Source organism: Oncorhynchus gorbuscha, linkage group LG05 (genome assembly GCF_021184085.1).
Source record: "Oncorhynchus gorbuscha isolate QuinsamMale2020 ecotype Even-year linkage group LG05, OgorEven_v1.0, whole genome shotgun sequence".
NCBI classification, from domain to species: Eukaryota; Metazoa; Chordata; class Actinopteri; order Salmoniformes; family Salmonidae; genus Oncorhynchus; species Oncorhynchus gorbuscha.
In genome coordinates, this window is record NC_060177.1 from 48,100,844 (window position 1) to 48,114,366 (window position 13,523).

The 13,523-nt window shown below is 43.3% G+C and overlaps 1 pseudogene; it reads right to left on the reverse strand.

Moving 5' to 3' along the window:
• LOC124035992 overlaps positions 1 to 13,523 on the reverse strand; it is a 64,766-nt pseudogene that overhangs the window by 29,689 nt on the left and 21,554 nt on the right.

Below are 13,523 nucleotides of genomic sequence, written 5' to 3' on the forward strand. Positions count from 1 at the left end.
CTTCCCCAGATATGTCTCGACACAATCCTGTCTCGGAGCTATAGAGACAATTTCTTTGACATCATGGCTTGGTTTTGGCTCTGACATGGACTGTCAACTGTGGTATCTTATATAGACAGGTGTGTGCCTTTCCAAATCATGTCCAATCAAATTAATTTACCACAAGTGGACTCCAATCAAGTTGTAGAAGCATCTCAAGAATGATCAATGGAAACAGGATGCACTTGAGCTCAATTTTGAGTCTCATAGCAAAGGGTCTGAATACTTAAATACGGTATTTGTTTTTATTTTATACATTTGCAAACAATTTCTAATAAGCTGTTTTCACTTTATTATGATGTATTGTGTGTGGATTGCTGAGGATATTTTAGAATAAGGCGTAACAAAATGTGGAAAAGGCCAAGGGGTCTGAATACTTACCGAAGGCACTGTATATATTGAATATGAACTCAGTAGAAATGATTAAATATTAAAGCATTATACCTTTCATTAAAGGCTTCAGTCATCCAAAGGTTATAATTAAATCCGACCTGGTTCTTTAGCAGACTAGAAAGAATGTCTCACCCCATGTTCAAGAATGCCCTTTATTCAGATTACAACCTCTCACTTTTGGTTATTTGAAAATGTAATTAGCTACAAAATATTGCTATTTTTAAAACAAGCCATAGAAAGTTGGTTGCAGTTTCAGTTTAATCCACCAGAAAACACAGAACATTTATTACAACAAATATTATGGTTAAACTAAAATATACTAAATTAAGCTGGTTGAGAGAATGCCAAAAGTGTGCAAAGATGTCATCAAGGTGGCGACTTTGAAGAATATGAAATATCAAATATATTTGGATTTATTTAACAATGTTTTGGTTACTACATGATTCTATGTGTGTTATTTCATAGTTTAAATGTCTTCACTATTTTTCTACAATGTAGAAAATAGTAAAATAAAGGAAAACCCTGGATTGAGAAGGTGTGTCCACACTGGTACTATACGTACAGTTGAAGTCGGTGGTTTACATACACCTGAGCCAAATACATTTAAACTCAGCTTTTCACAATTCCTGACATTAATCCTAGTAAAGATTCCCTGTTTTAGGTCAGTTAGGATCAGCACTTTATTTTAAGAATGTGAAATGTCAGAATAATAGTAGAGAGAATGATTTCTTTCAGCTTTTGTTTCTTTCATCACATTCCCAGTGGGTCAGAAATGTACATACACCCAATTAGTATTTGGTAGCATTGCCTTTAAATTGTTAAACTTGGGTCAAACGTTTCGGGTCGCCTTCCACAAGCTTCCCACAATAAGTTGGGTGAATTTTGGCCCATTCCTCCTGACAGAGCTGGTGTAACAGTCAGGTTTGTAGGCCTTCTTGATCGCACACGCTTTTTCAGTTCTGCCCACAAATGTTCTATAGGATTGAGGTCAGGGCTTTGTGATGGCCACTCCAATACCTTGACTTTTTTGTTCTTAAGCCATTTTGCCACAACGTTGGAAGTATGCGTAGGGTCATTGTCCATTTGGAAGACCCATTTGCAACCAAGCTTTAACTTCCTACATTTACATTTACATTTAAGTCATTCCTGACTGATGTCTTGAAATGTTGCATCAATCTATCCACATAATTTTACTTCCTCATGATGCCATCTATGTGTGAAGTACACTAGTCCCTCATGCAGCAAAGCACCCCCCACAACATGTTGCTGCCACCCCCGTGCTTCACGCTTGGGATGGTGTTCTGCGGCTTGCAAGCCTCCCCCTTTATACTCCAAACATAACGATGGTCATTATGGCCAAACAGTTCTATTTTTGTTTCATCAGACCAGAGGACATTTTCCCGAAAAGTACAATCTTTGTCCCCATGTGCAGTTGCAAACCGTAGTCTGTCTTTTTTATGGCGGTTTTGGAGCAGTGTCTTCTTCCTTGCTGAGTGGCCTTTTATGTTATGTCGATATAGAACTCGTTTCACTGTGGATATAGATACTTTGTACTGTTTCCTCCAGCATCTTCATAACGTCCTTTGCTGTTGTTCTGGGATTGATTTGCACTTTTCACACCAAAGTATGTGCATCTTTAGGAGACAGAACGTGTCTCCTTCCTGAGTGGTATGACAGCTGTATGATCCCATCGTGTTTATACTTGCGTACTATTGTTTGTACAGATGAACATGGTACCTTCAGGAGTTTGGAAATTGCTCCCAAGGATGAACCAGACTTGTGGAGGTCTACCATTTTTTGGTGGGCTGATTTCTTTTCATTGTCCCATGATGTCAAGCAAAGAGGCACTGAGTTTGAAGGTAGGCCTTGAAATACATCCCACAGGTACACCTCCAATTGACTCAAATGAGGTCAATTAGCCTATCAAAAGCTTCAAAAGCCATGATATCATTTTCTGGAATTTTCCAAACTGTTAAAAGGCACAGTCAATTTAGTGTATGTAAACTTCTGACCCACTGGAATTGTGATACAGTTAATTACAAGTGAAATAATATGTCTGTAAACAATTGTTGGAAAAATTACTTGTGTCATGTACAAAGTAGATGTCATAACTGACTTGCCAAAACTGAAGTTTGTTTACAAGAAATTTGTGGAGATATAAAAAAAAAAGTTTTAATGACTCCAACCTAAGTGTATGTAAACTTCCGACTTCAACTGGATTTGATATAAACTCAACGAAAAAAGAAAAGTCCTCTCACTGTCAACTGCGTTTATTTTCAGCAAACTTAAAATGTGTAAATAGTTGTATTATCATAACAAGATTCAACAACTGAGACACAAAATTAACAAGTTCCACAAACAAGTGACTAACAGAAATGGAACAATGTCTCTTTGAACAAGGGTGGGTTCAAATCAAAGTAACAGTCAGTATCTGGTGTGGCCACCAGCTGCATTAAGTACTGTAGTGCATCGCCTCCTCATGGACTGCACCAGATTTGCCAGTTCTTGCTGTGAGACGTTACCCCACTCATCCACCATGGCACCAGCAAGTTCCTGGACATTTCTGTGGGGAATGGCCCTTGCCCTCACTCTCCAATCCAACAGGTCCCAGACGTGCTCAATGGGATTGAGATCCAGGCTCTTCGCTGGCCATGGCAGAACACTGACATTCCTGTCTTGCAGGAAATCACACACAGAACGAGCTGTATGGCTGGTGGCATTGTCATGCTGGAGGGTCATGTCAGAATGAACCTGCAGGAAGGGTACCACATGAAGGAAGAGGATGTCTTCCCTGTAACGCATACCGTTGAGATTGCCTGCAATGACAACAAGCTCACTCCGATGATGCTGTGACACACCGCCCCAGACCATGAAGGACCCTCCACCTCCAAATCGACCCCGCTCCAGAGTACAGGCCTCGGTGTAAACGCTTATTCCTTAAGCGATAAACGGGAATCCCACCATCACCCCTGGTGACACAAAACCATGACTAGTCAGTGAAGAGCACTTTTTGCCAGTCCTGTCTGGTCCAGCGATGGTGGGTTTGTGTCCATAGGCAACATTGTGCCGGTGAGGTCTGGTGAGGACCTGCCTTACAACAGGCCTACAAGCCCTCAGTCCAGCCTCTCTCAGCCTATTGTGGACAGTCTGAGCACTGATTGAGGGATTGTCCGTTCCTGGTGTTACTCGAGCAGTTGTTGTTGCCATCCTGGACCTGTCCCACAGGTGTGATGTTCGGATGTACCGATCCTGTGCATGTGTTGTTACATGTGGTCTGCCACTGCGAGGACGATCAGCTGTCCGTCCTGTCTCCCTGTTGCGCGGTCTTAGGCGTCTCACAGTACAAACATTGCAATTTATTGCCCTGACCACATCTGCAGTCCTCATTCCTCACTGAAGCATGCCTAAGGCACGTTCACGCAGATGAGCAGGGACCCTGGGCATCTTTCTTTTTGTGTTTTTCAGAGTTAGTAGAAAGGCCTCTTTAGTGTCCTAAGTTTCCATAACTGTGACCTTAATTGCCTACCGTTTGTAAGCTGTTAGTGTCTTAACGACCGTTCCACAGGTGCATGTTCATTAATTGTTTATGGTTCATTGAACAAGCATGGGACACCGTGTTTAAACCTTTTACAACGAAGATCTGTTTAGTTATTTGGATTGTTACAAATTATCTTTGAAAGACAGGGTCCTAAAAAGGGACGTTTCTTTTTTTGCTGTGTTTATATATTTACAAAGCAAATATATGGAGGATTGAAAATGAAGCAGACAAGTACATTGATGGAAGCCACAATCTATTTGCTACAATGATCTGCTCCCTAAAAATACTAAAATCAACTTTACAGTTGGCACTATGAATTGGGGCAGGTAGCATTCTCCTGGCATCCGCCAAACCCAGGTTTGTCTGCCAAACTGCCAGATGGCGAAGTGGGATTCAGCACTCCAGAGAACGTTTTCCACTGCTCCAGAGTCCAATGGCAGTGAGCTTTACATCACTCCAGCCGACGCTTGGCATTGCGCGTGCTGATCTTAGGCGTGTGTGTGGCTGCTCGGCCATGTAAACCCATTTCATGAAGCTCCCGGCGCACAGTTCTTGTGCTGACGTTTGGAACTGAGGACAGACGATTTTTACTCGCTATGCGCTTCAGCACTTAGAGGTCCCGTTCTGTGAGCTTGTGCATCCTACCACCTCGCGGCTGAGCCGTTGAAGCTCCTAGATGTTTCCACTTCACAATAACAGCATTTACAGTTGACCGGTGCAGCTCTTGCAGGGCAGAAATTTCACTTACTGACTTGTTGGAAAGGAGGCATACTATGACGGTGCCACGTTGAAAGTCACTGGGCTCTTCGGTAAGGCCATTCTGCTGCCCATGTTTGTCTATGGAGATTGTATGGCTGTGTGCATTTAAAAAACATTTTTTTTTTTTACACCTGTCAGCAACAGGTGTGGCTGAAATAGGCGAATCCACTAAATTGAAGGGGTGTCCACAGACTTCTGAGTATATTGAAAAATAAATACCCACGGAAACAGACACAATGACTATAAAATAAGGATTGTGGCATGCCAGCTGATGGTAGAAAAGTCTACAGTTACTTTAGAGATGATATAAGACTCTCACCTTGAGGTAAACGCTATAGCCAACATGCACACACACACACACAAACCAGAAATAAGTGACGTAAAGAAACACATGGGCACGGCACACATACGGAGAAAGCGGAGAAGTTCAGCGACACATATTTAGATCGATGACACCAAATGAAGGACAGGACACACAAACAAAATATTGCAGATAGGAAAAGCAATATCTTGGCCACAGATCCAGATGTGTGAATTCATGGGAGAATATTGGAATAAAGTGGGAATGCTAAACGTGCTGTGCACACACACACAAACGCACACAAATGCATGCACACTAGCTCTGAGAACACAGTATGTCAAGGCAAGTGGGGGCAGTGTGTTTACCAGCGAAGGTACCCTTGCTGAGGCACTCTTTGATGCGGTTGGCTCGGCGGACATGGAAGGCCTTGGTGATCTCCTGGTTCATGAAGCTTTCACGGTTCAGCACGTTGGCCACCATCATCCTCAAGTCAAACACCTCCAGCAGCTCGGCGATGGTGGCCACCTGCATCAGGCCCCCTCGGCTCTCGTCCAGACTGCCTGTGTACAGGTACTGCAGCACCGCCTGGAACCACAGCAAAGTTGGAAAAATAATAAACACCCTCTCGGAATTGAGTATTAAGCCAAGCAGTGGTATAAATTAAGTTAATAAATACCATTTGATGTGTTTGGATTAACTTCACTTTAATGACCTTTAATTCTCCTTTAAAATGTCTTTGTTGCCCTAAAATGTGTTATGGTTGGAATGACCAGTAGGGGACATTCTTCACAGTGAACTAAAATGATTATACAACCCTGGAACAGTGATGGGAATGGGAACTTCACGGTGTAGCTGGTTTTGCATGATTTAATATAGTGATTTAGCAGACGCTATTATCCAAAGCATCTTGCAAGACTTGTTTTGTTGGTATCTGATCTTACCTGGAAGGGTTCTTCCTGTATGAGGCCGTCCATGGAGACCACAGTCATGAGGCGAAGTCGCCCCGTCTCAGGGTCAGCTATGTGCTCCAGGTACACACTCAGGAAGCCCCTCCCCCATCCCGAGAGGCCACGGCCGGCTCCCAGGGGCCCCAGAGGGCACTGGCTCCTGGCGGGGAGGGCGTTATCACTTTTGGAAGTCCTCAGGGACCCCTGCTGGAGCATGGGTGGCCGTTTGAGTCCCCTGGCGCCCCCCCTCCCCCTCCTTATCGATGTCCAAGCTCTTTGTGCGCCCCGCCTGCTCTTTGGCCCCTCTCCTGCTCTGCTCGTCCTCCTCCCCACTCTCGGCTCGCTCCTCTCCCTCCCAATCTGACTCAGTAGCCAGCAGGTCCAGGGTGAAGAGGTCATAGAACTTGGAGCAGGATGTGGCCAGGTAGACTTTGTGTGCGAAGACGCGCGTGGCACCGCCCTGGAGGAGGAAGAGGACGTCGGCGCACAGCGACTGGCAGAAGAGGGAATCAGGGGCCTCTCCATCGATGGGAGGGGGGTCGGGGATGCCAACCACAGGGCGAGGGGGACGGGGGGGGCAGGAACGGGGCCTGGAGGAGGGGCCGCTGGACTCTCTTCAGGTGGGACTTCCAGAACTGGAGGTGGCGACGGGAGATAAGGGCAGAACGGATAGCATTGTCGAACACATCCTTTACCCCAAACTGGGCCACGATGCTGGTCTCAAAGTAGGGAATGCCCAGCTCCTTTGCCACCTCGTGGCCTCTCTCTGGAGGTAGGATGTCTGTAGGCTTGATGGGTCTGAGAACAAAGGGAGAGGGTTAGAGAATTAGCAGAGATAGATATCTAATGAAATGATTGTGCTATAACTGTGCTATCGTGGGCTGTAGCTGAGTCAAGAATGTATTAGACAATAACAAGGAAAGAAACTATGGACATCGATTCAATCAAATGCCAAACATCCAGCCAATGGATGTGATGGGACTGCTGCGGTTAAGGTGGTCCAGACCTGGGTTCAAAAACTATTTTAAGTATTTCAATTACTTTCAAAGAGTCAAATATTGCCATTTATTTGAAAATACTGAAATACACAGACAAGTGTATTTTCAAACACAAATATTTAAATACTGCATTTGTTCCCTGGTCTGTTTTGTCCTAGGGGATACTTGAGATATATTTGGAAACAAATATTGTTGGCTATTTGAAAATAGTTTCAAATAGTAGATCTATTTCTAGGAAATAATTTGAAAATACTTTCAAATACTTCAAATAAAAGTAGTTGGATATGGGCACATTACTTGAAGATAAAAACGTAAAATAAAAAAGTAAATATGCTTATAATGGCGCCGGAGGGGATGGGTGACGATTTACAGGCTCCTAACCAACTGTGCTATTGTGTGTGTTTTTTCGTACATTATTTTGTACATAATGTTGCTGCTACCGTCTCTTATGACCGAAAACAGCTTCTGGACATCAGATCAGCGATTACTCACCTTGAACTGCACCAACAAGCTATCATGTTTAAACACACCAAGACAGTTGTGAAGAGGGCATGACAAAACCTTTTACCCCCCCCCCCCCCCCAGGACACTGAAAAGATTTGACATGGGTCCCCAGATCCTCTAGAAGTTCTACAGCTGCACCATCGAGAGGATCCTGACCAGTTGAATCAGCGTCCGACTAAGGCGCTAGAGGGTAGTGCATACTGCCCCCCCGTGATTTTACACTGCTGCTACTCGCTGTTTATTATCTATGCAGGCACTTCACCCCTACCTACATGTATAAATTACCTCGACTAACCTGTACCCCCGCACATAGCCTCGGTACTGTTATTTTCTTGTGTTACTTTTAATTTTTTACTTTAGTTTATTTAGTAAATATTTTCTTAACTCTATTTCTTGAACCGCATTGTTGGTTAAGAGCTTGTAAGTAAGCATTTCACGATAAGGTCTACCCAGGTCTGACATGGACCCGTCTGTATTCGGCGCATGTGACAAATACGATTTGATTTTAAACCCAGGTCTGACATGGACCCGTCTGTATTCGGCGCATGTGACAAATACGATTTGATTTTAAACCCAGGTCTGACATGGACCCGTCTCAGGAAGACCAGGGTGATTGTGGTCTTACTTGGCTAGGGGTCTGCGGGCGCGGTTGACAGCCTCCAGGTCGGCATAGCGCAGGTCCAGCTGGCAGCCCACCAGGATGATAGGGGTGCGGGGGCAGAAGTGCTTAATCTCAGGGTACCACATGGTGCGGACGTGGCGCAGGGAGTTGGGGTTGGCCAGGGAGAAACACAGCACCACCACGTCAGACCTGTGTCACACACAAATAAGAGAGGTAGAGAGGAGTGCGAGATAGTTGGGGAAAGGAGGGAGGGAGTAAGAGAGAGAGAGAGAGAGAGAGTACATTCCTGGAGGTCAAAAACATGTCTGAAAAGAGTCTGCACTAGTGCTGCTAGGCACAGTGAATATGGATGGCGACACTGAGCGGGCTGGGGTGTGAGGTCATAGGGTTGTGTGTGTGTGTGTGTCATGTCTACAGGCCTCTGAGGCTGGTGGGCTATGAAGCCCCTTTCTCTCGCTTATGTAAGCCCACTAAGGCTGCCAATGACACAGAAAGTGGCTAATAATAGAGCAACACACACACACACACACACACACACACACACACACACACACACACACACACACACACACACACACACACACACACACACACACACACACACACACACACACACACACACACACACACACACACACAATAGCTTCAGTGCAGCATCATTTACTTACTTCCTCAGCCAGTCAGTGCGATGGGCCAGGCTGACAACAGGACTTAAGGCTGTTCTCAACCACTAGTGTCTCTGAGGCACGGCTCTGACGGGCATGTGTGTGTGGCTTCCCATATGTGAATGAATATGCCAGCTACCACATAACCAGCACAACACAGCACTAAGGGAGCCTCTCCACTCTTCCCTGATTTCAGACTAAACAGAGCACTCCGTTATAGTGGCAATGGAAATGGACTTCAGTAAAGATAAATAGGCTAATTGTTATATTTTATTGGGATTTATCCGGAGTCAAAACATGGATTTCACTAAATATATTATAATATTTTGAATCAATAAGTAGGGCTGTGACGGTCACAGAATTTTGGATGACAGTAATTGGTATAATGGCATAATTGGGTGGACCATTGCGAGTGTATCTATAGGAGCGAAGAAGGAATTAAAAGCAGGAAGTCAAAGAAGGAAGTGTATGTGCTGATAATATTGTTGATTCAACTTAGACATTACAAAAAATAAATTCCATTGCACGAGCCTCATAAATCAACATAATTAGAATTCACATTCTACATTTCAGCACGGAGCAACAAAGTTTTAGTACGTTGTTAAGATTCCATGTTACCGCAGAAATGGACTCAACTGCAGGAATGTCCCGCTGACCCGTCTTCAGTCAGCTGTTCGTTCCATAATCATTGGTTACACAGTTATACAGTAATTATGCCAGACCTAAGGCCAACAACCATGGTCAGATTAAAGGGTTATTAACCCATAAGTGTCTAAATCCTGTCTAAGCTGGCAGGGGAGTGTGTGTGTGTGTGTGTGTGTGTGTGTGTGTGTGTGTGTGTGTGTGTGTGTGTGTGTGTGTGTGTGTGTGTGTGTGTGTGTGTGTGTGTGGGGGGGGTGTTCTACTAAGCTATATGGCAGCCTTTCTTGAAGTATGGGTTGCGGCATGTCAGAGTAAATGTATAATTATTCCATGAAATGATTTGGCCAAGTGCAACTGCACTCTCTGTTCAGTGCGCTCTGATTAGCAGCGTTTTCTCTACTCAGTTTGGCAGCTGCGTCAGTGGACGGGAGATCCCAGTGTGCTTCGAGGTTTACCTGATCTTTTTTTTCTGCAGTTTTCTTGAAGATCACTCCGCAGTACTGTCATACAGCAGCAGATGATGGTGCGCCATCAGCCACTTGCCGTGTTCAAGACAACTGGGAACTCGGAAAAATACGAGGTCAAATCATGATTTCAGTGATCTTCAGGTTGGAAATGTGTAGCTATAGAAAGAGGCCGAATTGATTTGACCCAGTTGGAACTTGTTTTTTCCCCTCAGAGTTCCCAGTTATATTTAAACAGACTGAAGCTAAATGTGGGAGATTTCCGAGTTCCTGGTTGTTTTGAAGCGGCAACTGAATTGTCATTCCCACTCGCCACCACTCACCGCTGTCATCAAATGGACTCAAGCTAGCAACATGTTCTGACTGAGCTCAAATGTCATGAAACGCAAATACAGTGATGAGTTTCTCTCTCTTGGTTTAATACCACACTTTGAGAAATAACGAGGAGCGCCCAATGTGTTTTGTGCGGGTTAGTGGTGAATGAGTCTCTCATAATGGAACAAATTAAAACGACGCGTCCCGACCAAACATCCATAGCATGACGGTCAACCCAGGGAGTTCTTTCAGGACAGGGCAGAATGCTTCAGGAAACAGTGCTTCGACAGTGGATGACTAAATCAGGTGATTGTAAGCAGACATGAGGGAGTATCTCTCATAGTAGTCGATGTGAATTTCTCTTTCAAACAATCTCCTTGTACACAGCTAATAGCTAGCTAGCTAACATTAGCCAAAGCAAGCTAGCTAGCTACTGACAGTGAAATCATAAGTAACAGTACATATGAAGATGAAACATGATCAGGCCTACTGTATAAATTATTGTTGAAAACAAGTCTCGGTTGGAACTGTTGCTGTTTAAATACAAGTCTTATGTTTTATTCTGAACTGCTATAAACTGCAAGGTGGTTTTTGAGGCAAACACACACACACACACAACAGTTCTGGGTTGCTGATCTACAGCAGGAAGCGGTCTCCTGCCTGGCTGTTCTGACCTAGTTTGGCACCACATATTTATGTGAGACAGGGTTCTGGATTCTGGCATACTTCAAAAAACAGCACAGAAACAGATCCAATGCTGAGCATTACCTCAGGCTTGCACTGTCAAAAACTAAACCCAGAATAGACACGCTTGTTGAAGACTTCAACCAGTCGCACACCTCTCATTAGGACTGTGTGCGCGTGTGTGTTTTCTGGTCTATATCTGTGTGAGGCCTCAAAAAGCATCTGGCTTCAATCAGTTTATTCCAGTTTCTGAAAGAAAAAGATTTATTTGTTTTTAATAGCAACAGTTCCAACCTAGACAGATATGCAAGAGTGTTTTTAATGGGACAAAACAAACATGAATAGTTAATTAAATGGGTTATTTCATTTCATTGTTATTTGTCTGTATTGCATTTGTTTTAGGCAATGAAATGTACCAATATTTGCATATAGTTGCATGTTTTCATAAGCTTGAGTCCCAGGAAAACACAGACTTTCTCATTTGGATCTCAGGCTGAACAAGTTTAAGAACCCCTGGTATATGTAATTGTTTAAGTATGTCATACCAAGGATCATTTAGCTATTTGATTTTGAAGACCCCTTGAAGTATCAAACAAAAAAAAGAAAGTTTTGGTGAGAACACTGATTTTCTGGATGTCTCATGGTCTGACAAACACAGCTCTAGCCCTGACACTTTTCACCGCAGATGCGGAAATGTAACATAGGCGTATCCAATGCAACAAAAAATAGATATCTCTAGCTTAAACTGACATATTTATGGGGATTTTTGTATTATGCTAATTCGATTTCGGTGGTGCGTGGACATCAACCTTAGGGGTTAAAGATGATAATGGAAGATGAAACATTCGGGGGATGAGCTCAAGTTCTACTGAAACGTAACCGGTCAACAGAGTCAACTAGGTTTAAACAACTAAGTAATGCACAGCCAACATGATAGAAGCTAGAAGCTAGATAGAGTCGTTGGCAAAATAGACAACAGAATAACACCTGTTCCACAGACCACAACTTAACTTCCACCAATATGTAACCTACGGACAATTACACCTTCTCTAAATGTTCGACGTAATCCTGTGCTAAACCATGACATCATAGGGCTAGTACTGACACAGTACGCACAAGTCCACACACAAACAGGAATTCCCATTAGCATCCTGTCAAAGTGTCATTTCCATGGCTCAGACTGCTTCAATCTATGTTAGTGTGTTTGTGCTTTTGCCCTTGTGGTAAGGGTTGTGACTATCCCTGCATCTGTCTGATGAATCTGTCCGTGTGAATGTTCATACGTCCATATATGAGTCAGAGAGGAGAAGACAAAACACGCTGACACACATTGGGAGTCTATATAGCTCACTGACACCGTTGGCCAATCATTTACCAACTGCACGTGAATAAGAACTATTAGAAGTTTTTTTTATTGAAGTTTCATCTGGGTACAGATCTAGGATCCCCTCCCCCAAACCTAACCTTAACTAGTAGTGGGGGGAAATCCAAAACTGACCCAAGTTCAGCATCTAGGGGCAACTTCACCCTACTCTGTCAAGTCAATCTACAAAGGTCAGCAGGGCTGCTAGCTAACATTATGTAACCAAAGCTAGGTGTTAAGTGTTTTTCAGGATATAGAGCGAGGCTGAGCTCAAACTCCTGACTGACTGGCTGACTGCTTGGTGTATACACAACCCAGCAGAGATCCCTAGATACAGACACACACATCCCACTGTTTTTAAGAGATTTTGCAAGCACTATGTCACTTCATAATGGTGACAGAAGTGTTAATAACTCACCTATTTAGTCATTAGAGTGTCATACTGTGGGCATTAAATCAATAATAGCCTAAATTCTTGATAACGTCTTGATACAAATAAATAAGTAATAAATAAATTAGTAATTGAGACTATAATATACACATACATACACACACTACCACTCAAAAGTTTGGGGTCACTTAGAAATGTCCTTATTTTTTAAAGAAAAGCACATTTTTTGTCCATTAAAATATCATATTGATCAGAAATACAGTGCAGACATGGTTAATGTTGTAACTGACTATTGTAGCTGGAAAGGGAAGATTTTTATATGGAATATAGGCATACTGTGCCCAATGAGACTGCCCATTATCGGCAACCATCACTCCTGTGTTCCAATTGCACATTGTGTTAGCGAATCCAAGTTTATCATTTTAAATGGCTAATTGTTCATTAGAAAAACCTTTTGCAATTATGTTAGCATGGCTGAAAACTGTCTCACCGTCAACAGTGAAGAGGTGACTCGGCCTTCTAGGCAGAGTTTCTCTGTCCAGTGTATGTGTTCTTTTGCCCATCGTAATATTTTATTTTTATTAGCCAGTCTGAGATATGGCTTTTTCTTTTCAACTCTGCATTGAAGACCTGCATCACAGAGGTGCCTCTTCACTGTTGACGTTGAGACTGGTGTTTTGCGGGTACTATTGGAATATAGGACTGATGGATGCTGATAATGGGCCTCTGAACACCTATGTAGATATCACCCCCCCCCCCCCAAAAAAAAAATCAGCCGTTTCAAGCTACAATAGACATTTACAACATTAACAATGTCTACACTGTATTTCGGGTCTATTTGATGTTATTTTAAATAGACAAAAAAATGTACCTTTCTTTCAAAAACAAGGACATTTCT